This window comes from Stegodyphus dumicola, chromosome 9, assembly GCF_044657685.1.
Source record: "Stegodyphus dumicola isolate Sdum_Otavi_A_Nest chromosome 9, ASM4465768v1".
Classification (NCBI taxonomy): Eukaryota; Metazoa; Arthropoda; class Arachnida; order Araneae; family Eresidae; genus Stegodyphus; species Stegodyphus dumicola.
In genome coordinates, this window is record NC_140776.1 from 9,541,408 (window position 1) to 9,566,424 (window position 25,017).

A 25,017-nucleotide genomic window follows, 5' to 3' on the forward strand; every position below is an offset into this window, starting at 1 on the left:
CGGATACGAAACAAGTATTTTATAACTCCAAATATTCAAAGTTCTAAAGTACTTAATACTAGATATTAAATTCTGAATTGAAAAATCTGGGTAGTTCTTTAAATCTTTTATTTGTAGGCTAAATGTGATTATTGCTCTACAAGTGAATAAATTTTGTACATACCAAGTTTTGTTTCATCAGAGATAACAGTGCTAAGTGAAAAGTAAAACATTTTCTGTTCCTTATAAACAGTATACAAAAAACGGTTCTTTGATGATGAAAATAATAATAAGAGTAAATACTGAAAGGATATAGTTATAAAGGGAAATAAAATGCACTTTTAGATTTAATTGAAAAGTTATAGAAATCTGGAATTGATGAACTTCACAGTGTTATAAAGAAAACCTAAAGTTCTTAATCATCGAATATCTTGAAACGATCCAATTGCTGTTTTATATTGACATTTTGGGAATGGACGTAAACATTATTGTATTCCGTGAAAAGGAAATAATGCGGTCGGTAACCAGAAAGATCAGTTTTATTGTTAACAGACGTGGCCACAGGCGAGGCACTTGGCGTCCCACGATGTCTTGAAAGCTAGTTTGAGAATGGTCAAAAGCAGCGGGAACCTGAGGCCTTTCAGCCAAGTTCGGTGTAAAACTTTGAATCCTCGAGAATGAGTCATAGTCACAGGGTAAAAATTTTAAGGAAATCAAAAACATTTGCTCATAGACTTCTGAGAATAAACTTTTGGAAGTAAAGTAAAATATTATTTTCCATGTTTACCGAATGTGCATAAGCTTTGCACGCACGATTGTTCAAAAAGTTAAGCGTTTTCAAGAATACTTTGTTTACATGTTATTGTCAATAGATGAGCAATGCAAATAAAATTTGCTTTTCATTAAAACAACGAATATTTTGCTAAATTTCAGAAATAATATGTAAATAGCTTCTAGTTAATTGGACGACATGATTTTCATACAGGAAATCAAATTCTGAGTTAAAAGTTGATATGAATAAAGAACAAATTTATATAAAAGGAACTATATAAATTCATTTGAAAATCTACAGCTTAATAATATTCGTAACAGTTTCGATGCAGATATACATAAATTTCTCGCATGTGATTAAAAATCATTGATAAATTTCAGCTTCATATATGTGATCTTCCGAATAATGATTAAATTATTTAAATTTGCGAAAAATAACAGGATTAAATTTTCCCAATTCGCAGAGTTTTTAACCAGGGAAAAAATTAAAGCAACAAATATATAGAGTATGAAATTAAAATGCTGTTGAAAAAACTATTTTTTTTCATACTCTTCTTTTTTCATGTCTATGAAAATGGATAACAAGTGTAAAATATCAAGATATTTTGAATTCATAAATTTCTTATGCTGCCTAATTTTCAATTTTTTATTTTTCTGTAAAAACGTAATAGTGGACAAATGACTCATTTGGTGATCACTCAGAAGGGATTCCATTTGTGGCGTATTTAGGTATCCAAATCTTGCAATAATCCCAAGGCCTTTTCATTTTTTTCAAAGAAAAGCAATTAAGCATTAACGTATTACTAGATAAGATTATTGGCATTTACTAATGCTTGTTATCTAGTGGTTTTCTACTGATGTCATGCACTTTTCAGTTCTCACTATAACTGATATTCGGTAACGCGCATATCAATTACTTAGGGCCCTCGAGGCCCCTTAAGTAATTAATTAAAGAGTTCGGGTCCATGTGTTGTTAATTATTTTACATGCGCTCGAAAATAAGTTTGATTTTCCATTGACTCATTTTTATCCTAAATTTTCTATAGTATCACTCTGCTTTATTGTAAATCTTGTACAATATCATAGATTGTTGCAATATGTGAAGGTGGGGGTTCGCGAGAGATTTTGGTCTGTGTGCCTGACAAATATCCTCTTTATGACGCCTGTTTTAGGCGGTGAGAAACATGGAAAATGTTCAAGCAAAAAAGCGGATTTTGTCGCCCCAAATTTGTATCCTTATTATTATTATTAAAATTATTGTATACGTGTGTATTATTATTATTATTATTGTATACGTGTTTACATGTTTGTAAAATTAATAAAATTTATAAAACAATTTTCTTAAATAAAAATCATTAAGTGACTTTTCTCTTCTTTCACTTGAAAGAAACAGTTCATCACCAACGACATTTAACACCTACAATACGAATAATTCGTGCATTTTAGGGAAAAAAAATTAGCACGCTCGCAAACGTGTCCTAACATCATCATAATTCTGTTGCTATTCTAAATATGTACATTCGCATTTGTAACGCGAATAACATGTAGTTTTTTTACCCCATGTTCAAATGTTATGGAAGATACCAATATTGCACATAGAAATCTACATAATATTCACATGGTTGTTCTAATAGAAAGTTCATGACACGTTTCATGAATGTACTGCAAACACAAATGATTAATGCGAAATGGAAAAAAAAAAAAAAAAAATCGACATAATTTCATCTAAAAAAATATGCAGGAACTTTTATTTATTTATTTATTTATTTTTTTGAAATTCTAAATAACTTACATTTAATAAGCAGAATACAGTTTTTAAGAAACATTATTTTATCTATTTTTGAAATACAAGCCTTACGAACTGTCTTTACAGTACATATATAATGAAAATGTTTTCTATAACTAATACTGCGGCAAAATAAAAGATATTGAAGTATTTATGAAAAATGAATAATTTGACGGTTGCCTGAAACCTAGGTAATTAGTATAATTGTAATGTGAGTAGCATGTACTTTATAGCACACGCTCCAAATGTTTTAACGAAGAAACATGGTACAACACGGCAGTTTTATATATTAAAATGTACAGAAAAATACAGGTGTAACAAGCACGTCATGTAGAATGCGCTTGATAGCATGCAGTGAGCCATCTGAAAATTACCAATGGATGCTCTGAAAAGAACATCCTAAGAAACACAGTGTAATTAGCTTTAGCGTGTCATGTATAAAGTAATTTATACCACATTTTTTTTTATTAACGTGCTTCGCTCTTAGGCACTACACGGAAGGGAGATGCCTTCCTGGAGGGCTTCCTAAGGGAAATTGGCTCGTATACACGTTACACATGGGAAAACCACGAAAGCGCCATGCAGCCAGCCCGTTCGCGGGAATCGAACCTCGGACCGAACTAACAGTATCCAGCGAGTTTACCGCTCGGCCGCTGGGGGCCTATAGCACATGCTGAGAACATTTTGAAAAATACCAGTATTGTATTTCTAAATGTACGTTATAAGAATATAATTGTAACACACACTTCTTCAGCACATCATGCAGAACGTACTTTATAGTATGTCTGGGAACGTTTCGAAAAAACCAGTATTGTACTTTAAAATGCATGTCCGAAGAACACGGTTATAATACGCACAGCTTTACCACGTCCTGTAGAACGTACTTCAGCACATGATCAGAACGTTCCAAAAAGTATAAGTGTTTTACGTTGAAATATGTGTTCTGAGAACACTGTTATAATGCGCACCTCTTTAGCACGTCGTTTAGAACGTATTTTCCAGCACATGTTGAGAACGTTTCGAAAAGTACCAGTGTTGTACGTTGAAATATACGTCCTAAGAACACGGTTATAATACGCACCGTTTTAGCACGTAATTTAGAACGTTTTTCCCAGTACATGTTGAGAACGTTTCGAAATGTACCAGGATTGTACGTTGAAATGTGCGTTTTAAGAACACGGTTATAATACGCACCTCTTTAGCACGTCGTTTAGAACGTATTTTCCAGCACATGTTGAGAACGTTTCGAAAAGTACCAGTGTTGTACGTTGAAATATACGTCCTAAGAACACGGTTATAATACGCACCGTTTTAGCACGTAATTTAGAACGTTTTTCCCAGTACATGTTGAGAACGTTTCGAAAAGTACCAGTATTTTACGTTGAAATGTACGTCCTAAGAATACGGTTCTAACATAAACAAATTTAGCACGTTATGTCGAACGTATTTTATAACTCAATCTGGAAACGTTTCAAAAAACATGATTGTTGTACGTCGAAATGTACGTATTAAATACACGGTTGTTACACGCACCACTTTAGCACGTTATGTAGAACGTTCTAAATACACCTAACACCGTTATAGAACGGTATGACACGGACTCTGAACGTTTTCGGAACGTTCCGGTGCTGCTTGGGGTTAACGTACAATTTTTTATGAAAATGCATACAAACCTTGCTCGTAGAATGCAAAATATTTTTTGAAAGTTTCAGATATTTCCTGTTTTTTTTTTATGAACAAGATCTTCAAATGACGTCTTTGCTTTTTGTCATGACTGCTATTAATAATAAACTTTTTTCTGCCATACACTGTGTACCTCGATCACTGAATTATACTCATTAACTATAATTTTCTCATCACTTAAGCAACAAAACGAACTTATCTCTCTATTCCACCTATTCAATTTTCAACAAGTATTTCGAATTTGCATTTTAGTATTACTCAGTTTATTTGATTACGACAAAGCATACGTGGGCTATTCTACCTGAAGGGATTGGACGTTAAGGTGACGGTTACATAAACCATTAAAATATCACAGACCACATTTTCGTCAAATTTAAATGGCTCGGCACTCAAGATTTCATTCAACTGCGAACTGGCGGAAGTAAAGCCGGAACAGTAACGGAGAGATGTAAAAAAGTAGTCAAAGGTCTTTTCTCGAGCTCAAGAACTATGCACTTAAAATACATTAACTAAATTGCATCCTAGTCAGAATAGACAAAATCTTGTAGGCGTTGATGAAAACTCAAAATCGAAACAAAACATCAATACCGTTTCATAATTTACATAAATGCTTATTTTAGTCTTTAAAAAAAGAAACAGCATATTTACTTTTATATAACTTTCACACTTATTTGTTACATATTACTTATTTTTAATATAAAAATAGTATAACAAGCTTTTTAAGGAATAAGGCTCACGCAACGATTATCCTGAAACACTCAAAATAACAACTTTTTGAACTCAACTCGTTGTTGCCACACAGAGAATCTTAATAACTATGCAAAAACATTAAATCATGTTGCCACTTAAATCTTAATAATTATATAAAATAAATTAAATCATGTTCCACTATAGTCTTACTTATAATGATAATGAAGGCGAAATAAGGTAGCTGCTTAATTAACATAAAATCCCTACGACACAACCACCCACAGTTCTGAATGATTTGGGTCAACCGTTGAAGGCGATTGCCATAGGTCATCCATTAAAAGTGAAAGTGAATTTCAGTGTTTTTATAACTTTATAAAAGAAATGATTTTCACTACCTGTGTTTATTTAAGAGTCTCGGAAATACCGGTTACTTTCGAAAATGATAATCTATGGGGCTTTTGTAATTACCGTATTCTTTCCGGAGAGTTTTTGATATTTATTTCTTATCATTGCTGCTAGATGGATAGTGCATCTGGTAATTTTTACGTTCTGTATTTATTTATTGATAGCAATATTTCGATATTATACCAAGAGTTGACTGACTGATCTGATATTATATCAGGAACTCAATTCCAAACTGAAGTGATACGAACCCTGTCAAAACATCAAGATATAAACACACTGCGTGGCGCTGAATAAGAATATAAATATGCTTGCTACATGACGATGTCAACGGTCAGAAAATATAGAAAAATATGGATCCTTGAAGTGCTAAATGATAAGAATATATAAAAGTAAATATTTCGGATTTTAAAATTATCTGTCAAGACGGCCGTGTAGATAAAAAGCAGTTTACTTTTCCTTGATCCTTGAAAAAAGATGACAGGTCCAAAAATTCAAGGTCGGTTGTAGGTGCCAGAGTTCTTCTGATTCAAATGAGTAATGGATAATTTAATTTTTTTTTTTTTTTTTTTTTTTTTTACTCTTTCCTTCTGTTCTTTTCCTTTGAATTTTCTTTTCCTTCCTGGCAGCTAGTTTTAAATTCTTTCATGAGTTTCATTTGTTTTTATGGTATGTAATGTACTATATTGCTTCAACCCATAACGTGACATAAAATGATCTATTTAATACTGTAATAATTGAAGGCAAAACTGTGAATTGTCTCATAAATCTCTCTATGTGTGTTTGTTTGTCCGCGATTAACTGAGTCACTACTATAGATATCGTCACCAAACTTTCTACAATTCTTTTCTGGGTCCTGGAAAAGATCGCTTCACCCCCCGCCCTAAAATCAGAGATATTAATTAAAAACTCTGAAAACTCATTTTCGCCCTCATTTTTCCGAGTGGCAACAGTCTCGCACGCTGGAATTAAAAATCTGTTTTATTTCGAGTGTGTTGCCACTGTGCTCGCTTTCAAATCGTAGAGTTTGTCAATCAAAAATTTGTAAGTTTTACAAAATCTATACCTATAAAGAAGAATCTCTGTTTGTGCGTTTATTTGTTTGTTCGCATTATTGATTTCTGATCAATTATGATCCATTTTTTGCCTCATTTAATCGCCTAAAATTGAATACAAGTGAAATACTGGACAGAATTTGAGCTTTTACGACCATTTGATTAGAAAGACGAAAATCATTAAAAATTGCGTGCCATTGTTGCTGATATAACGAAAAAGAAATAGTTTATTTTTTATCGAAATTTTTATGTGGGTTCCATATCGCATCAGAATCGGATTGTTGCGTTATTTTCTTCCTTCACGTTCGTACGGGGTTCGTAGATTTGGAGTGAATAACGACGACACTTGATGAAGTATCGAAACACACTTTATTTAACCAATTTTAATCAAGACAGCTCCAAAATCACGTTTTGCAGTCGTCGAAGGACTACTATAAACACGCTGGAACAATCAGCGACACAACCTTCAGGTTATCAGGCTATAACGGTGGAGGCAGCTTCACTGCAAAGCACCAGAGTACAGCTTCCGACTCTGTTCTCGAGACTCCCCGTAATCTCCATACTCTCCACGCTACAGCTCGCGATTCGTTCCACGACACACAGAGCACAGCTCCCGACTCTTCGGCTCAGTCGTTCCCGGAGCTCAACACACTCTCGACGATGCACTAACCGCGATACACAAGAAGACTCTTTCGATGCACTCGACGACCTACTCGGCTCTCACTGCCGAGCTGTCAACTCGATCGCACGTACTGACTAACTATCCCGCACTGACTTTCCGCGTACCAGCAGGGTTTATATAGTTTTTGGCTTGTGTTTGAGAACATTCTGGGCTAAACCGGTAAGAATTCGTTCCAGAATGTTCTCCATCCGTCCATAGCATATCGACAATTTTGTCGCTAAATGGACGATTTCTCGCCAAATATGGCAACCCTAAACCCATTTTGTGGTAACCCTAAACCTGCTTTGCGGAGAAGCTATTGTACCGCGCCTGGACATTTCGTAACAGTATTTTTAGCATCGTTATCAGAGAAGAATTACAACGTTCTCTATAATAATCTGACCGTTTGTTAACATTCCCAGAAATACTGGTCATTTTCAAAAACGGTGGCCGGGAAAAGGTGACTGTATATCGGTGCAATTGAAGACTTAGTGTTTTTTCAATTAAGGCAGACAGGAACAATTAAAAAATCTTTTAAAATAGACTGGTTATTATTCTTTCAGTTCGTGAAAGAGAAACGAAAGTGAATTTCAGTGTTTACAAGAATCTCAGTATTAGTATGGATTCGAATTTGATGGATGAGTATAGGAGACAACTGTTATTCATAAGAGTTCATTTGTAATTTACAGTGGACGTTGTCAAAATTTCGTGGCCGTTGAGGAAATATAACATAAGCAATTATATACAAAGGGAACACGTTTCGCGTAATGTAATGATAATTCATTCTACAACTGTTTTTCCCTGTTTCACATTCTTGTGGATGTCTTCTTCGTAGAAACTGCATGGTTTTTGTGCAGCAATAATAGTGCGGTTGGAATTGACAGCTTCCGCGGGATTAAACTTCTTGCCATAGATTAGCGGTTCTCAACCTTTTGACTAACGCGTACCATCTAAACGAAAATTTAAAAACTTTAGTACCACCACTACATTTTGCAATGATTATTTTTCAATTTCTCAATAGAGGTATTAAAAAAATATATTTTACCATTTGCACAACCTATTGGCTATTTGTATTAAATATGCACACATGAAAAAAATATTAGATTAAAAATGGTTGCCATTTTAATTAGCAAAATTTAAGTTATAAAATTAATGCTAAATTTTGGCCTGTTTAAGAGAGATCAATTTCTTTATGTCTGGTGTTATTTCACTTAGTTTTGACCGTAAATTAGGATCCACTTTTAATTTTGTTTGCTATTTATTTTTCAAATATAACATGGAAGAGAATTCTTGTTCACAGGTTGTGCAAGAAGACAATAAAAATTTAATAGCCTTATTAATTCTTTTTTACAGTTCAGCCAAATGTTAACGATTGTTTTACTTTTTGAAATCTTCAGTTAGAGTTCGATCAGTTAGAGTTCAATTGTTCTTTTTCTTCACAGTATTTTTAAATTTAATAGTTAAAAATACCTTGTTTCTTTGCGTACCATCTATTTTTGTCTTGCGTACCACCAGTTGAGAATCGCTGGTCCAGCTCATTCTTTTCTGTCAAACAATGAGGCACAAATGTAACGATCTAGAAAATAAAAGAATAAATCCATAAAAAAATTAAACGTAGATGGAACGAAACACAATCTATAAAAAACGAAACATAGATGAATTTTCTGTCTTGAGTTTCTCTGTAATCAGGGTGGGTTTTCCCTTCTTGAAGGCCACGTTGCTAACTCTGATTCTGTCGATTAGAGTACTCTGCGGCGTTGAGTTATTCTTGCCATTAGGCTTGTTTACGCCGGCTTCGGTCAGAGCCAGCTTGCGCCATAGTTAAATTCTGAAGCTATATTTAATTACATATTAACATTTTCTTCTTTTTCGAAACTCAAATTACATAACATGACGTAAGTGAAACTTTTCATTCTTAATTTTGAGTAAGTTATCTCACGAACATGGCAACTTTATAAGGTATTTCTCCCACTTCCCTAACGAGCCTTCATGGTGTAGTGGTTCTGCACACTGAGCCGGTATTCCAGAGGTCCGTGGTTCGATTCCCGGCGAAGGCGGTTGTATATTTTTCATCTTTCCTGCTTCCAATTAGCCTAATGACTCTACAACTTCACTCAACGATGTCGGTTTCTAAAAAGATTCATGCTAAGCACTGTTTGAACACATATCAGGGCATTCTGCTCAATTCCTATTTTCATTATTCCAGTGTCATCAAAGATACTACCACAAGTTCTTAACAGAACTTCAAGAAAAAGACTGTTGGTCTGTAGCTATGCATCTCTAAATACGTTTTGGTACAAAGAGAGTTTCTTATATTTTGAAGTTGCATTAAAAACAGTCTTTGAAATAGAAGACATACCCACCCGTAATAATAATAATAATAATAAAAACTGAAAGCTCTCAGCTTTTATATTACGTCCAAAGGGGCGTTTTTTTTAACGTTTTGTGAGTTACCTTATTTAAAATCATATTCTTCGCACTTAAACCATAAAATTCAATTCAACAGCAATACTGCAAAGCATTTAAAAAAGCATGTCTTTAGAATTTCCGATATACAGTCTCGCGCACTGAAGATAATTTTTTTTTTCCCGTACAGTGTTGACATCGATCGCTTTGAATTCGTTGAATTTGTTAATCCAAAATTCGTTAAAGTTTTACGAAATATGAAATATATAGTAAAGCAAATTCCAAATTTGGGCTTCCAGATGTCCATATTCGGCTGGAGACATTCGCTATTCAAAACTGGATGGCTCCAGGTGCTGCTGTTTTATCACAATGCGAGAAACACATACATTTATGCAGAGCCTTCCTTATTTAATTTCTTGAAATATAATACAGGGCGATAATATAGGGTGGCAACAATGTGAAAAGTGAATCAACGTTTATAGTGAATCAATGCAAAATGCCAAAACGAAATTAATAGTCCTGAGCAAATTGCTCCTTTTGACTTAAAAAAAAAAAAAAGAACACTCGCTGCTAGTTATTATAATTGCTAAATGCTTCATTTGCAATATAGGCACTAAAACGGACATAAAAATAAATTTGCTCTTTAATTATACCATCATCATTGCAAAATTGTGAATGACTTTGATAAGAGATCTAATAATTAGAGGAAGGGAATTCTGAAACAAGCGATATCCGCTCGTCATTCTAGAAATATTACATCGGTAGGGAAAAAAAAAAGAATTGCTCCTTTTTTTCTACGAACTGAACAGCTTACATTTATGTCGGCAATCGTGACGTAGGTGAGCGTCAGGTGAGGAAAGGGTGAGGGTTGCGGGGGTCTCAAATGAGCGAGTCGACCTTGACTGACTCTTGCTCCCGGATGATTACATAGTTTTTATTTTACTTTACTTTTTACTGCTGTTATTATTTTGATGTTTTTTCCGGCTTTTCTTCTTTTTTCATTTTTCTTCCTGGGATGAACAGTGAAATCTCTTCTTTCGAAAAGGGGGTTTTGTTTATGTAGATGGGTTGCCACTTTATACGCATTGCACGCCAATGTTGAATGCACTGTCGCCAAATTCGGAGTTACTAAATTCGTTATACACCTTCAAATTTTAAGTATCATTAGATGGCAAATTATTTTACTTTGTATATATGTTGCGGGCACAAATCGAAATCCGGCATTCTATAGAATGCTTAGACATTGTATATAATGCATAAAACTAGCTGGCAATGTATGAAACAATTCATATTTCACACAAGTCTGAAATACACTGCTGGCCACCCAAATTGCAACACCAAGAAAGACAAGAGTTATCACAACAAAATTTATTTAGTTGATAACATGTTGACCAAGTATCAGATGATTAAATTTATAGACTTCTGTGAAGTGTGGTTCCTTCCAGAATCAGTAGCCGCCATTGTTGGAGATCACCGTTGCCACACGCTTCGGCATTGATTCAAAGAGACTTTGGATGTCTTCTTGGAGTACAGCAGACCAAGCAGCTTCCACACGTTGCCAAAGTTGATCTGGTGTGGCAGCTTGCGATGTAATCTGGGTCAGTCGTTCAGCAGCCATGTACCACATGTTTCCTATCGGCGAAAGATCCGGAGAGGGAGAAGGCCAGAGAAGCAATTCAATCTGGCAATTGACGAAGAACCCTTGGACAATGCGTGCCACGTGTGGTCGCGCATTATCCTGTTGCCTAGGAAAAGTATGTAATAATTCTCATATTTCATATTTTGCCTAAAAAGTCCGGCATTCTATAGCATGTTCTATAGAACGGCATTTCATGCTTTGCTGGTAACACATGTATTTTGCAATCCACTAAAAGAGGCAGTGTTAAGCAAAATATGCTAATGTCAATTGATAACTACGAGCGAGTTATTCCCAGGTGGCATTTCTGTCTGAAAGTTAAGCTCTTTTGTGGACGTTTCTTAAAAACCATTGAAAAATAATTGTAAATTCTCTCTGAGGTTTTATTCTCGAATAAAAATTGATTTTTCGCATGACGAGAATTTTCCTTTTGCCGCTTAAAAAAGTTAGACCTGGCCAAAACATCTCACTTCTATATACTTCATATAATCATGGCATGGTTTGCTTAATTAATTAACCAATGAACAATTTCTGAAATTTAGAAGGAAGTCTAACTGATTTGCTAAAGATTTTACCTTACTTTTAGCTAACTGTACTAACTGTCTCAGTTAAAGTTGTAACTAATTTTAGTTCCCTCCGGTAGCTTTCTTGAAGTAAGTTTTTAAAAATGTAAGTTAAGTCAAAACTAACTTACGAAACATAAACTCTTGATTGTCATGTAAAACTTTCTTCTGCTGTAGAAAATGCAGATTGGCTGATGGCTTCAAAATCACTTGGCTAATGTCAGTTACAGAGTCTTCTTTAAGACTTCTTTAAGATAACCATCTGCTTTTCCAGATGTTTCGAAGAGACAGGTAAATAACATGATGTAGTTTATGTCTTTGGTTTATGTTTTAAGATGAGGAAGGTCTTTTGGTCAGCTTGTTGCTGTTAAAGGCTCTCGTTACCCGTGAAGATAGATCGAGTTAACCATTTTTGACAGAGAGCAGATCGAATCCGCAATCCTTGCCTTCAAACTGCTAAGAATCCTAGCTCAGTTTACAAGACAGTTCAACCATCTAATATCATCAACAGTTCGTGAAAACAGGTTTAGGATCCACAGAAGGCCTGGGCAAGGGCATCCAACATCCACGACGTCCAGTGAAGTTTGCATTTTGCATTATAACTAGTCATCGCTTGATTTACGCAATTACAGAATGGAAAGTACACGGAAACACATCAAGCCATTAAATGATAAATCCGACTATAAACATATAACTTATTCTCTGGGAGAAGCATTATGAGTTTGGTTTGGTTTGGTTTGTTTTATTTGTTTATGGCAAAGCGCCCGAGGGCTCTCTGCCAAACAGGAGGCTTGCCTCGTATATACGTTACACATGGGGAAAACCATGAAAACGCCGATAAAGCCAGCCCGTTCGCCAGGATTTGAACCCCGTACTAGAACCATTACAGTTCGACCGCTTCATCCGCGACCATGAGTGCAAACACGCATGCGACATTAGAACCGAATTATTCTCAAAAAGGGTGGAAGGAAGGAGATTTTCTTTCCTTCGAGCATATTCTCTCTTTCCGAAGAAGGGAAGACTTTCACGTCGCAGCAAGTAATAACGCCCCTTATGTGTTTTGGCAGATTGCCAGCCAAGACCGCGTTTGAAACGGTCGAACTATATCAATGTTAGAAGATTTAAAGTTTTAAAGAACAAAAAGAGAAAATTACTTTATCACATCTCTCGAGCAAGAAAATATCATAGAAGAAATTTAAAACTACCAAAACAAGCCGGATATTAGTGTAGCAACATCCCTAATTAAAATTATTCAACAACTTTCTACCCACACTTTTTCAATTAATAAACACAAAAATTCGTTTCAGATCAAAAGACTTTAGAGCCGACAGAAGCAAAACGAATACTCTGAAAAGTAAAATGGAAAACACTAAAGACATAGCAAGGTCAAATACTTGGATAAAGTACAATGAACAGCGATGAGTTTATAAAAAGACGATCATTAATGCTAATATAAACAGCTAAAAGCAGTTCTGCACAGAAAATAAAAATACTTAAGGAATCGTATGTAAAATTTCAACGAATAAGTAACGAATACGCAGAACAACTCGCAAAAGAAGCGACCCAGAATATCAGTGCCATAACCTTAGGCTTAGGACCGCCAAAAATGTATCTTATCAAACAGTTGAATGATGTAGAGAACCAACAATAGTAAACTGATTGTGCCGCAAGTAAGGAAGTGCCGATAGGAAGCGCTATAAATTCTTCCTAAGTCAATATTTGACTTAATTTATTCTTTTAGTAGCGTACTTTCTTCTCAACGTGCTGACTACTTCTTTTCATTTCTTCAAAATTATAATAGGAAAGCTGCATGAGGAATAATCCATAGTAGTTTAAGATCACAGAAGTTTTCTACGAGCGCAGTTCTAGATCTTCGTGAATCCATATTTTACAGTATTCAGAGAAGGAAGAGTTATTACTAAGTAAAAGAAAATTTTGCTTTCGTCTTAATAGAAAGGAACTGGAGTAACTAGGCCAACAGAAGATTATTCTGAGCTATTCAACTGATAACTGTATCTCTAATTAATAACAGAATTTAATTTGCACGTAACTTCATACGTCGTAACTTGTTTATGTGAGTATCGTTTGCTTCATTTTATTGTTGCAAACAGCGTAAATTCCTTTTGTTTTTCTTCTTTTAGTTTTGAACTTTATGTGTGGCAACAAGATAATTGATTGAAAGAATTGTGTTTGTGACAGCCATGTAGAATGGCTCGCTTATTTTGTATCAATTATTTCGCATCGCTGACATATTATTTATAATTAGTGTAATGAAATAAAAGTGTAGGAATACAGTCCATTTGTTGTGAAACATATAAAGTTTAAGAACATTTATTGTTGGTCCGTCGAGCCGGAGAGCTAGTGAAGGTAGTGACTGTTCTAAGTGTATTCTAACAACGCAAATATGCATATGGTTGGTGAAAATTATCCACTTTGTGAGGTAAGTGGATTTTGAACAAAATTCGTTTAATTTGTTGTTAAATTTTAAGAACAATGTTGTAATACAACATAGAATTCGATTTCATTTTAATAATAGTGTTAAGTGATTTAAGAACAATTTCTGTTTTTGAATTAATCAATTATGAGTGAACTTATAACTTTTAAAACAAAAAGAGCGGTCTTACGCAGGAGTGTTTCTAATTATGTAAAAAAATTGAAACTATTTTAACTGCAGATGAAATTAATTTAATAGAACTAGAGGAATGTGTTGAATTATTGACACAAAAAGAAACTGAGTTAAGGAAGCTTGATTCTGAAATCGAAAGTTTAATTACAGATACTAAAGAATTAGAAAACGAAATAGATAATGTTCAGGAGTACACAGATAAAATTTATTTGTGGAAATTTAAAGGTGAAAAAATATTAAAAAATCAAAATAATAAAAATAATTCTAATAGTGTAATTTCAGAACAGGTTCTTGACAATATTAAATTACCCAAGTTAACATTACCGACTTTTGGTGGTAATATTGCAGAATAAATAGCTTTTAAAGATCTTTTCAGTGCTTGTGTAAGAAATAATACAAATTTATCTAATGCTCAAAAATTGCAGTATTTGAAGGCTTCTTTGAAAGGTGAAGCATATCGCATTATTCAAACCATTCAAATTTCGGATTGTAATTTTGAAATAGCATGGAATCTGTTAGACGAAAGATATTCAAATAAGAGAGAACAAATTTTTGCATATATTAAACGTTTTTTAAGTTTACCAACTATTCAAAATGAATCAGCATTTGCTATTTTAAATTTAGTTGACAATATTAATGAAGTAATTCGTTCTTTAGAAGTATTGAATCAAACCATTGATAATTTTGGTGACACTTTAATGACTTATTTAATTTTGCAAAAATTAGACCCTTCTACAAAATTATGGTGGGAACGTCAGTTAAAATCTAATGAAATTCCAAAACTTACGACTTTAATTGAATTCCTAAAAAAACTATGCAAGAACACTTCAAAATAGCAAATCAACAAGTAATAAGGTACCTAAATATGTGTTTCAAAATACGAATAATGTTCTGGTTGCTACTTTGGGTTGTGGTTATTGTAAAGAAGATCATAGTTTAGTCAAATGTTCGAAATTTCTAAATTTATCGGTTCAGCAAAGGATAGATTTTGTAAAATCTAATCGTTACTGTTTTAATTGTTTATCTAATATGCACTTGCTCAAAAAATGCAAGAGTTTAAATACATGTCAACATTGCTTTAAGAAGCATCACAGTATTTTGCACATTGTAAATAATTCAAAGAATAAAACTCAGTTAAACAGTATATCTCCGCCTACGCAATCTATCCCTAAAAGAGATGAATTAACGAGTCCTAAGAACGTTTCAGCCACAGTTTGTGCCTCTCATTATGATTCGAATGCAAAAGGTAATCAAACCAGTCACATTTTATTGTGTACTGCTTTAATAAAAGTTCAAAATTCTAAGCAACAATTTGTGAAGTGTAGATGTTTATGTGACACTGGATCTCAGAGATAATTTATTTCAAGGGATTGTGTGAAGAAATTAGGATTACGAGTGAAAGATAATTCCATTTCTGTATCATGTCTAGGAGAATTTAATACTATAAGTAATGGGGAAGTCGATTTAGTATTCACTTCTTATTTTAAAAGTGATATTCGTGTATCAACATCAGCGTTTGTACTGGACAAGGTGACAGATAAAATTCCCTATGTATCTTTGCCATCAATCATCTTCGATAACTTCAGTGATTTACAATTAGCTGATCCATTATTTTACAAGTCACAACCAGTTGACATTTTATTTGGAGTAAATGTATTTCTGCATTTAATGACGGGAGAAATTGTCAAACGTGGTCCTGATCTACCATTTGCTCTAAATTCGAGGTTGGGATGGATAATTTCGGGTACTACAAATTTTGAATCTACAAATTTTGAGCCAGTATATGTAAATCATTTGAATACAAACACAGATGAGTTAGTAAATTCTTTCTGGGAGTTAGAAAAGTTTCCAAATGTACAACCTTTAACAAATGAAGAAAAACTTTGTGAAGAACATTTTAAAAACTCGTATTTTAGAGACACATCAGGTCGTTATTCAGTTGCATTACCATTCAAACATAATAGAGATATTCTAGGTGACTCCCGTGAAGTGGCGTACAGAAGATTTCAATACTTGGAGAAGAGGCTGTTATCTATGAAAGAAATTTACAACCACTATATTCAGTTTATGAAAGAGTACTTTTCACTAGAACACGTAGAATTAGTGCCAGGCACAGATTATGAATTGGAGAATAAACACTATTATATCCCACATCACTTCGTGTTGAAGGACTCTAGCTTCACAACAAAATTGAGAGTTGTTTTCGATGCGAGCGCTGAAACAACCACAGGTGTTTCTTTAAATGATAAACTAATGATAGGCCCAAAAATACAAGATGACTTAATTTGTATTTTACTAAGATTTAGACTTCATAACATTGTAATAGCCGCTGATATTAAAATGATGTACAGACAGATAAAGGTTCATGAAAAAAATAGAGATTTTCAGAGAATATTATGGAGAGATAGCCCGTATAAGCAAATACAAGTTTGTCGTTTGAAAACAGTTACATATGGAACTGCAGCTGCTCCATATCTTGCAACCAAAGTTTTGAGTCAGTTAGCGATTGATGAAGGATTGAACTTTCCAAAGGCAAAGAATATAGTTTTAAGAGATTTTTATGTTGATGATATGTTAACTGGTGTAAAAGATAGTTCGGAAGGTATTGCATTGATAGACGAATTGCAACATCTGCTAAAAAGTGGTGGCTTTGAGCTTCACAAATGGTCGACAAGTGAACCGTCGTTGTTAAAAACCTCTGGCTTAACAAACACAGATAGTGACAATATTCATCGTGTAATAGAAGACAAACCATTGAAAGTTCTGGGATTGGAATGGCATCCGGACAATGATGAATTCAAATGTAATGTCGGTGTAATAGAGTATCAAAGTGTTCCGACTAAAAGAATTATTTTGTCATTCGTAGCAAAACTATTCGATCCATTGGGGTGGATAGCTCCGTTTGTAATTCTCGCTAAAATGATCCTTCAGCAATTGTGGAAATTACAGTTATCATGGGATGATCCTGTAACAGAAGAGATTGATCGAAATTGGAGAAATCTATGTAGAGAAGTTAAACTTTTGAATTCTATAAATATACCTAGGAAAATTCTGCTACCTGATTATTTTCGATGCGAACTTCACGGATTTTGTGATGCGTCTGAAAGAGGTTATACAGCAGTTATTTATATCAAAACTTGCAATAACTCTGACATTAATGTTAAACTCGTAACAGCTAAAACTCGTGTAGCACCATTAAAATTTATTACGATTCCAAGACTGGAATTATGTGCAGCAGTGTTATTGGCACGCTTGATTCAGTCTATAAAAGCTGCATTAGTTATAAATTTTGATTTAGTGCAAGCTTGGAGTGATTCACAAATCGTGTTGTCATGGCTAAGGTCAGATCCTAAAAAATGGCAAGTATTCGTATCCAATAGAGTTTCTGAAATACAATCCATCTTACCACCTGAGAACTGGAGTCATGTTGATGGAAAGGAAAATCCAGCTGATTGTGCTTCACGTGGATTATTTCCTGCAGAACTATTATCTCATCAATTGTGGTGGAATGGTCCTTCTTGGTTAAAGTGCAGTGAGATTGCCTTGTCTAAAAATATTCTTATAGATGAAGAGGCATTACCAGATGCACGTAAAACAGTCTCATTTGTAGTTTCTGAACCTGTACAGGAACTTGCTATTATATCAAATATATCTTCATTTCCAAAGTTACAATGCATATTTGCTTGGATATTAAGATTCATATCGAATTCTAAAGTAGCATATCTAGAAAGAAATACGTCTTTTTTATCTAGTAATGAAATTCAAGCTGCAACTTTCTGTATTGTCCGAATAATACAGCGATTTCACTTTTTTAAAGAAATTCAATGTTTGGAGTTGGGAAAGGACTTACCTACAAACAGCAACCTCCTTAGTTTGTGTCCAATTTTAGATGACAAGAAAGTGTTACGTGTAGAGGGAAGACTGAAAAATGCGCAACTGTCAGAAAATGAAAAACATCCAATCTTATTACCTTCAAAACACAATCTGACAGAAATCATAATTAGACACTTTCATGTCAAATATCTGCATGCAGCACCGGAACTTCTTCTATCTTTAATTAGACAGCAATTTTGGATCATAGCTGCTAGATCTGCTATCCGAAAAGTAGTAAAATCTTGTATCACGTGTTGTAAACTTAGAGCTAAAACTGCAAGTCAAATAATGGCTGATCTACCGGAATCTAGAGTAACACAATCGCGACCATTTCATCGAACTGGAATAGATTTTTCTGGACCGTTCATGATTAAACATCGTGCAGGACGTGGACAAAAATCATTTAAATATTACGTATGCTTATTTGTGTGTTTTGTAATCAAGGCAGTACATCTTGAAGTGGTAGAAGATTTGTCAACAAAGGCATTTTTAAGTGCATTGAAACGATTTATTGCAAGAAGAGGGAAACCATTTGAGATTTATAGTGACTGCGGTACTAACTTTAAAGGTGCAGACAAAGAAATCAGAAAATGTTTTTGCAATGTAAGCAAAATCAAGAAATTCACAAATTTTTGTCTTTAGAGGAAATAAAATGGATATTCAACCCCGCCATCATCTCCCCATTTTGGTGGACTATGGGAATCGGCAGCAAAGTCAATGAAATTACATCTAAAAACGACTGTTGGTGATACTGTGCTGACCTATCCGGAATTTCAGACCTTGATAGCGCAGGTTGAGGCTTGTCTCAACTCTAGGCCATTGTGTCCAACTTCGGCTGATCCAAATGATTTAACTGCATTAACACCTGGTCATTTCCTAATAGGAACGTCTTTAACTGCCATACCTGAACCAGGCCTAAATTATAGTTCCTTCAATCACATTGACAGATGGCATGCGAGACAGTTTATTTTTCAGCACTTCTAGAAAAGATGGAGTCGAGGATACCTGTCTCAGCTTCAACAAAGACCTAAATGGCAAAAATGTCAAAACAATTTAGAAGTCAATGACTTAGTCCTCATCAAAGAAGACAACCTTACGCCTCTTAAATGGAGGTTAGGGAGAATAATTGCTGTTCATCCGGGCTCAGATCAAAGAGTCAGAGTTGCTAGTATTAAAACTGATCATGGTGTCATAAAACGACCAGTCGTGAAATTGTGTCCTCTTCCTATTCAGACTAAAAAACTATGAACTGCTTCGCATATAATATTTTGTATTATTTTTCTTATGTTTATCTTTATTACAGACTAAGACGTTTCAAAATGCTCCAACTGTTGAAATCCCCTGGGATTTCAACTGTTTTATCACTGTTTTATCACAGTGCGAGAAACATACAGACATTCATGCAGATTTTTCATTATTTAATTTCTTTAAATATAATGCAGGGCTGTAATATTGGGTGGGAACAATTTAAAAAGTGATTCGCCGTTTATAATGAATCAACGCAAAATGCCAAAACGAAATTAATAGACCTCCTGGGCAAATTGCCCCTTTGTCCTAATAAGAAAGAAATTAGGTTGTCAGTATTTACTCTGAACTTTTGTCACATTGGGAAAAGTTTCTCTGAAAATTTTTAAAAATTTCATAATTTGTTTATGTTTAGTTTAAATTGAAGTAAATTATTTAACGATTACATAAACTTCTAGAACTATTCGAAAGAAATGTCACTCTAATAATTTAATATTTAGCTGTCAGTTTGTTTGAATTACAAATCCAACCAATAAATATGTATGGCCAAACTTCAGATTTCAGATATAAAATAAATAGAGATTTGAGTTTTTTCCCTTTATGATATTATTATTAATGTTTATGTCAGTTTCTCGTAAATATTTAGTAAAATATATATATATATATATATATATTGTTAATAAAATCTTTTCATTTTGGAAAAAAAAAAAAAAAAAAACTGCCTCTTAGCTGTTTTCAGATCGTGCATGTGAGTCGCATGGAATCTCAATTTGACACCATTGATTTAAAGCAGTGAAAAGATGATGCTGATTGACCTAATCTATGCCGGAGCACAAATATGTATTTTCTCCGATTTATGCTAAAATTACGCCAACGAATGATGGTGTAACACCGGGGTGCCTGGGTCAAAAGACCCTACCCCCAATCGAAAATATGCTAATTCCAACACAACGCAAAGTAAAAATATGCCCAAGATACCTAATTATTATTACTTTTTTATTTAAATTAAATTTTATAATTAATTTTTTTTTAAATTACGAATTAATTATGGGCTTAATAAGCGATATTAGAATGAATATTAATAATCAATTAAAGCGTACAGATTCCGTGAAGAAAATACCATTCAGAAAAGCTGGAAAGCCCTTCAAGCCAGTTGAAACAGAAATAGAAGAACATAATAATTATCATGCAAAAATTTGGTCAATGCAAGACCCAGTGTGCAATATTAAAGAAAATATGAGTACAATCAGAGAATAATTTACATAAACGGTACTAGTTAGAAGTAACAGTAACACACAATACAAAAACATGCCATACAGAAGGTAACCAAGGTATAGTTGAACTTAATCAACAGTGTCACTAAGAATGGCCATAGCCGTTATGATGTTACACATTGTTAGTTGAACTAAAACTTTCTTCGAACATTGAAAACGATACAAATAGTTTATCAATAGCATGTTCTGTACTTTGCAGTTCAGGCATTTTTTCTGAAATCTTTTTTAGAATACTCATAACAGAGAAGCCTTTAAATATTTCACAGACCTCTTTAAACACTTTATAAATATCAGTAAACGCATTGAAGGAATAGTTAGAACTTTGACCAATATTGAGCGAAATACCCCGACTTACGGGTTTATCCGATCTGCCTTTAGTTGCATTTGCATAACTTACACTAGGTGATACATTATGCTAAAATGTAAAAACTGTTTCTGATCCATTTATAGTTATGCATTAGACGTTTACAAAATTGCTATATTTTTTCAAGATAATTCGGCGACGTGAGTCTCCCCCAACGTCTACCAGCCTTCTGTGTGTGTATGATTATGGCAAAGCCTCGAGGGCTATCTCCCTAAGGGGAGAGATGCCTTCGTGGAGGACTTTCTAAGGGGAACTGGCACGTATACACGTTACACATGGGGAAAACCACGAAAACGTCCATGCAGCCAGACCGTTCGCCGGATTCGAACCTCGGACCGAACTACCAGTGTTCAGCGACTTTACCGCTCGGCCGCTGGTGGGCCCAGCCTTCTATAGAGAATTGTGTAACGGAATAGTATAATTCGAACAGAGTAAAAAAAATGGGATTTTAGACAAACAGATAACTTTTTTAGGAGTTGCGTAGCTAGGGTAGGTCAAAATTTTAGAATGAAATGTTTTTCATTCTTGGCATGCAGAAGCGGGCGCAAAATCTTTAGTTGTGCCCGGGCGCTAAAAACCCTGGCTACGGCTGTGCAACAAGGAAACGAAAATATAAATTGTTTAATTAGAAATCTTGAACTAAAACGTTTAATTAACAATTCTTTAGAAACTGGTTATACAAATGGAAAAATTTGTGTCGAGAATCCTGTACTAAAAGAAGAGATATTTGGGCCAAACGAGCGATAAGTCGCCAACATCGCAAATTAAACTTTCCGGAACTCGAAGCAAATCTCTTGGCGGGAGACTGCATGCATATTTTGTATTTTTATTTGTTATTGTTGGACCGCGGGACTTGTATTTGGGGTCCGAGTTAAAAGGAAGTGTTTTAGGCTGACGCCCAGTAATAACTCAGACATTTTTTTGCTAGTACGCTTTTACCGGAAACATTTGAAGGACAATCGGCAGGGTTAAAAAACATAAGAGTTTTTATTTTGCTTCCAACTGTTTGTTTATGATAGAGCTTATATATTTCTTCGCGTCTGTTGTGACACACATAACCGTAAAAGCTTACAAGCACTAGTGAAATGTATATACATTTCAGAGTTTTATGCTGACGAAGTACGAAAATCTTATATCTGATTTTTAAGATTTACACTTTTACAGCAAAATAAAAACGTACAGGGAGTTTTAGACCCCTGTAAAGCTTTAAAGCTTTTAAATTCTTTTCTCTTTTAAAATATTTCAATAAGTTTGTTTTTGCAAAAAAAAAAAAAAAAAAAGTGTATAAGCGAATTTTTCAGAACCTCAGTTCTTTAACTGCTTTTAAGAAGTTAGTCCTAGCGTGCTTTCTTTAACTGGCAAAGCAAACAAACAAAAAATTCTAACTGATTTTTGTTAACGGTTCCGATTTAACAGGAAAGATTTTGTGGTTCAAAAGAATGTGGAATTATAAATCATTCATTTAAATTTCATTGTTATTACTGCTAGTTAAATAGAAACAGGCTGACTTAAAAAATAATTTGCTGTGGAATAACATCCATTATTGATTAATATTATTAACTGCATAAATAAACTCGAGTAAAAATTTAGTGCAATCGAATTTATTCCTGCAGCGATCATTTTATTATGTATCACTCGCTGTTTTATAGTCCCAAATCTATAGAAATTATATATGGTGCCGGTAAAATATGAAATCCAGCATTCTATATAATGCCAAATGACAAACTGGCAAAGTGTGAAATACATCTGCGATTCTTTTCGAATAACCGAAATTACTTAGCAGAAGTTAATAAATGCTGTAAAAAAGCCAAAATGACTGCTAAGAATGGAACCACGGGACTACTGGTTACTGAATCGCTAGGGTGTGATGTTTGTGGAAAACAAAAGTAAACTCATTTGTCCTGTTAAAAAGGCATCCGTTATTTCACGTAATTCGTGAAATTGATTTGGCTGTTGGGCACGAAGGCTGTGACAGAATGTTGAAGGAACTTTAAGCCAAATAAAAAATGTTACACGTAATGATAGTGAACTGTACATCCAACCTTTGTGAGCTTTGCCCCCCCCCCCAAAAAAAAAAAATTAAAAAGGTCATTATTGTGAAACCTATGATTTTTCTGAATTTAATTCCCGTTGCTAAATATATCTTACTGATTTCCAGTCAGATAAAGAATACAAATTAATTACAGTGTATCATGATTATCTCGCTTTTTTTTTTACGTATTTAGAATAAAAGTTTTTTAACGACGGTCTCTCATTATTTTTTCAAAATAACATTTGTATTTTTCAGGAATGAAAGTCTTTTAAATAATAGCTTATTAGGAATTTTTTATACTTTGCGTAAAGCGCGTTTGTCATTCTATAAAATGCATCGGTATTATATACACTGACTACCAATAAGTATTTGGACACCTATGCAAATGACGATATCTGCGGTCCTAAGGTACGTCGCGAACTCCGCCGGTATATATCGTGTAGGAAACAGCATCGGCTTTAGTCGCATGCAAGATGCCTCGCAGTTCGGAGCTCTCTGATTTCGAGAAAGGTATAATTATCGGGTATCACAAATGTAGCCGATCCTTAAGGGACATATCTAGCGATCTGAAGTACCCAAAATCGGCAGTGGCTTATGTGATTAAGAAGTGGAAGGTGAGCGGTGATTGTCGGAATGTGCCCCGAGTCGGCAGACCAACGAAACTGTGAGATAGAGACCGACGAGTGCTGTCCAGAGACATTCTGAAGAACCGCACCCAACCGATGGCCCTCATCCGCGAGGAGTTTCAACAGGCATCCGGGAGTATCGTTTCAATGAATACCATCCGTAAGGAAGCACATCTGCTTGGTTTTCATGGTCGTGCTGCTGCCTATAAGCCTTTGATCACTAAGTCCAACCGCGCTGCTCGGTTAATGTGGTGCAAAGCACATCGAAATTGGACCGTAGATCAGTGGAAACGGGTTCTTTGGAGTGACGAATCAAAGTTCCCACTTAACCGTTCGGATGGCAGGGTCTGGGTCTGGTGTCTACCTGGAGAACGTCTCCTGCCAGAATGCATTGTGCCAACAGTCAAGTTCGGCGGAGGTGGAATTATGTTCTGGGGGTGTTTCTCCTGGTATGGGCTGGGACCCTTGGTCCCCATTCATAGTAAGCTCAACTCCGATGCCTTCTGCACTATTTTGAATGACAATGTGCTTCCTACGTTGTGGCAGTTTTACGGGTTGCACCCCTGTTACTTTCAGGACGACAATGCCATTTGTCATGTTTCGACGTTAACCAAGGCTTGGTATAGTGCCAATGGAGTTCATCGAATGGACTGGCCTGCCCAGAGTCCAGACCGGAACACTATCGAGAACCTCTGGGACGAGTTACATCGCGGAATTCAGGGGTGCACTACCCGTGCAAAATCGGTGAAGGAACTTCTATGTCTTCTCTAAGCCGAGTGGAAGAAAATACCAATAGCTGTCATACAAAGACTTGTGGAAAGTATGCCCCGGAGGGTCCATGTTGTAATTACCTCTCGTGGAGGCTCTACCAACTATTGATTTTAAATAAAGTTAGTTTTTCTTTTCTATCACAGGGGTCCAAATACTTATTGGTAGTCAGTGTACAATGCCTAGGTAAAGTATATAATAATTCTCATATTTCATATTTTGCCTAGAAACGCCAGACATTCTATAAAATGCCAAGGTATTCTATATAAATAAATGCATGAAGTATCCCTTATTCTACTAAGTATCTTTTTACTGCTGTTGTCCTTTGCAAATTACTACCCCATTACATATCGTGCATAGACTGTTCGGAGGGATTGAAACAAAGTATGCATTTATTATTCTTGTTACTCTGACTAGCGAGAATTGTAAAGATTAAAAAAAAAAATAAATAAATAAAAAAAATCTGAAATGTTTCAGATTTTAAATTACGTCCAAAGGGGCGTTTTTTAACATTTTGTGTGTTACCTTTCTTTATTAAATATCATGTTCCTCGCACTTAAACCATAAGATCCAGTGC

The 25,017-nt window shown here is 34.7% G+C and overlaps 1 protein-coding gene and 1 long non-coding RNA gene across 6 annotated transcripts in view; one reads left to right on the plus strand and one right to left on the minus strand.

Annotated features, from left to right (window-relative positions):
* Nucleotides 1-5,466: 5,466 nt before the first annotated feature.
* The window catches only part of LOC118199472 (uncharacterized), a 254,071-nt gene continuing 234,520 nt past the window's right edge, over nucleotides 5,467-25,017 (minus strand). For all 4 annotated transcript variants that reach the window (XR_015042923.1, XR_015042924.1, XR_004759948.2 and 1 more), the window contains one exon: nucleotides 5,467-8,603. This is a non-coding gene — a long non-coding RNA (uncharacterized LOC118199472). The remainder of the gene's footprint in view (nucleotides 8,604-25,017) is intronic.
* LOC118199471 (uncharacterized) overlaps nucleotides 10,619-25,017 on the plus strand; it is a 224,560-nt gene continuing 210,161 nt past the window's right edge. For both annotated transcript variants that reach the window (XR_015042922.1, XM_085823191.1), the window contains exon 1: nucleotides 10,619-11,187. The gene's annotated coding sequence lies outside the window, so the exon portion shown is untranslated. The remainder of the gene's footprint in view (nucleotides 11,188-25,017) is intronic.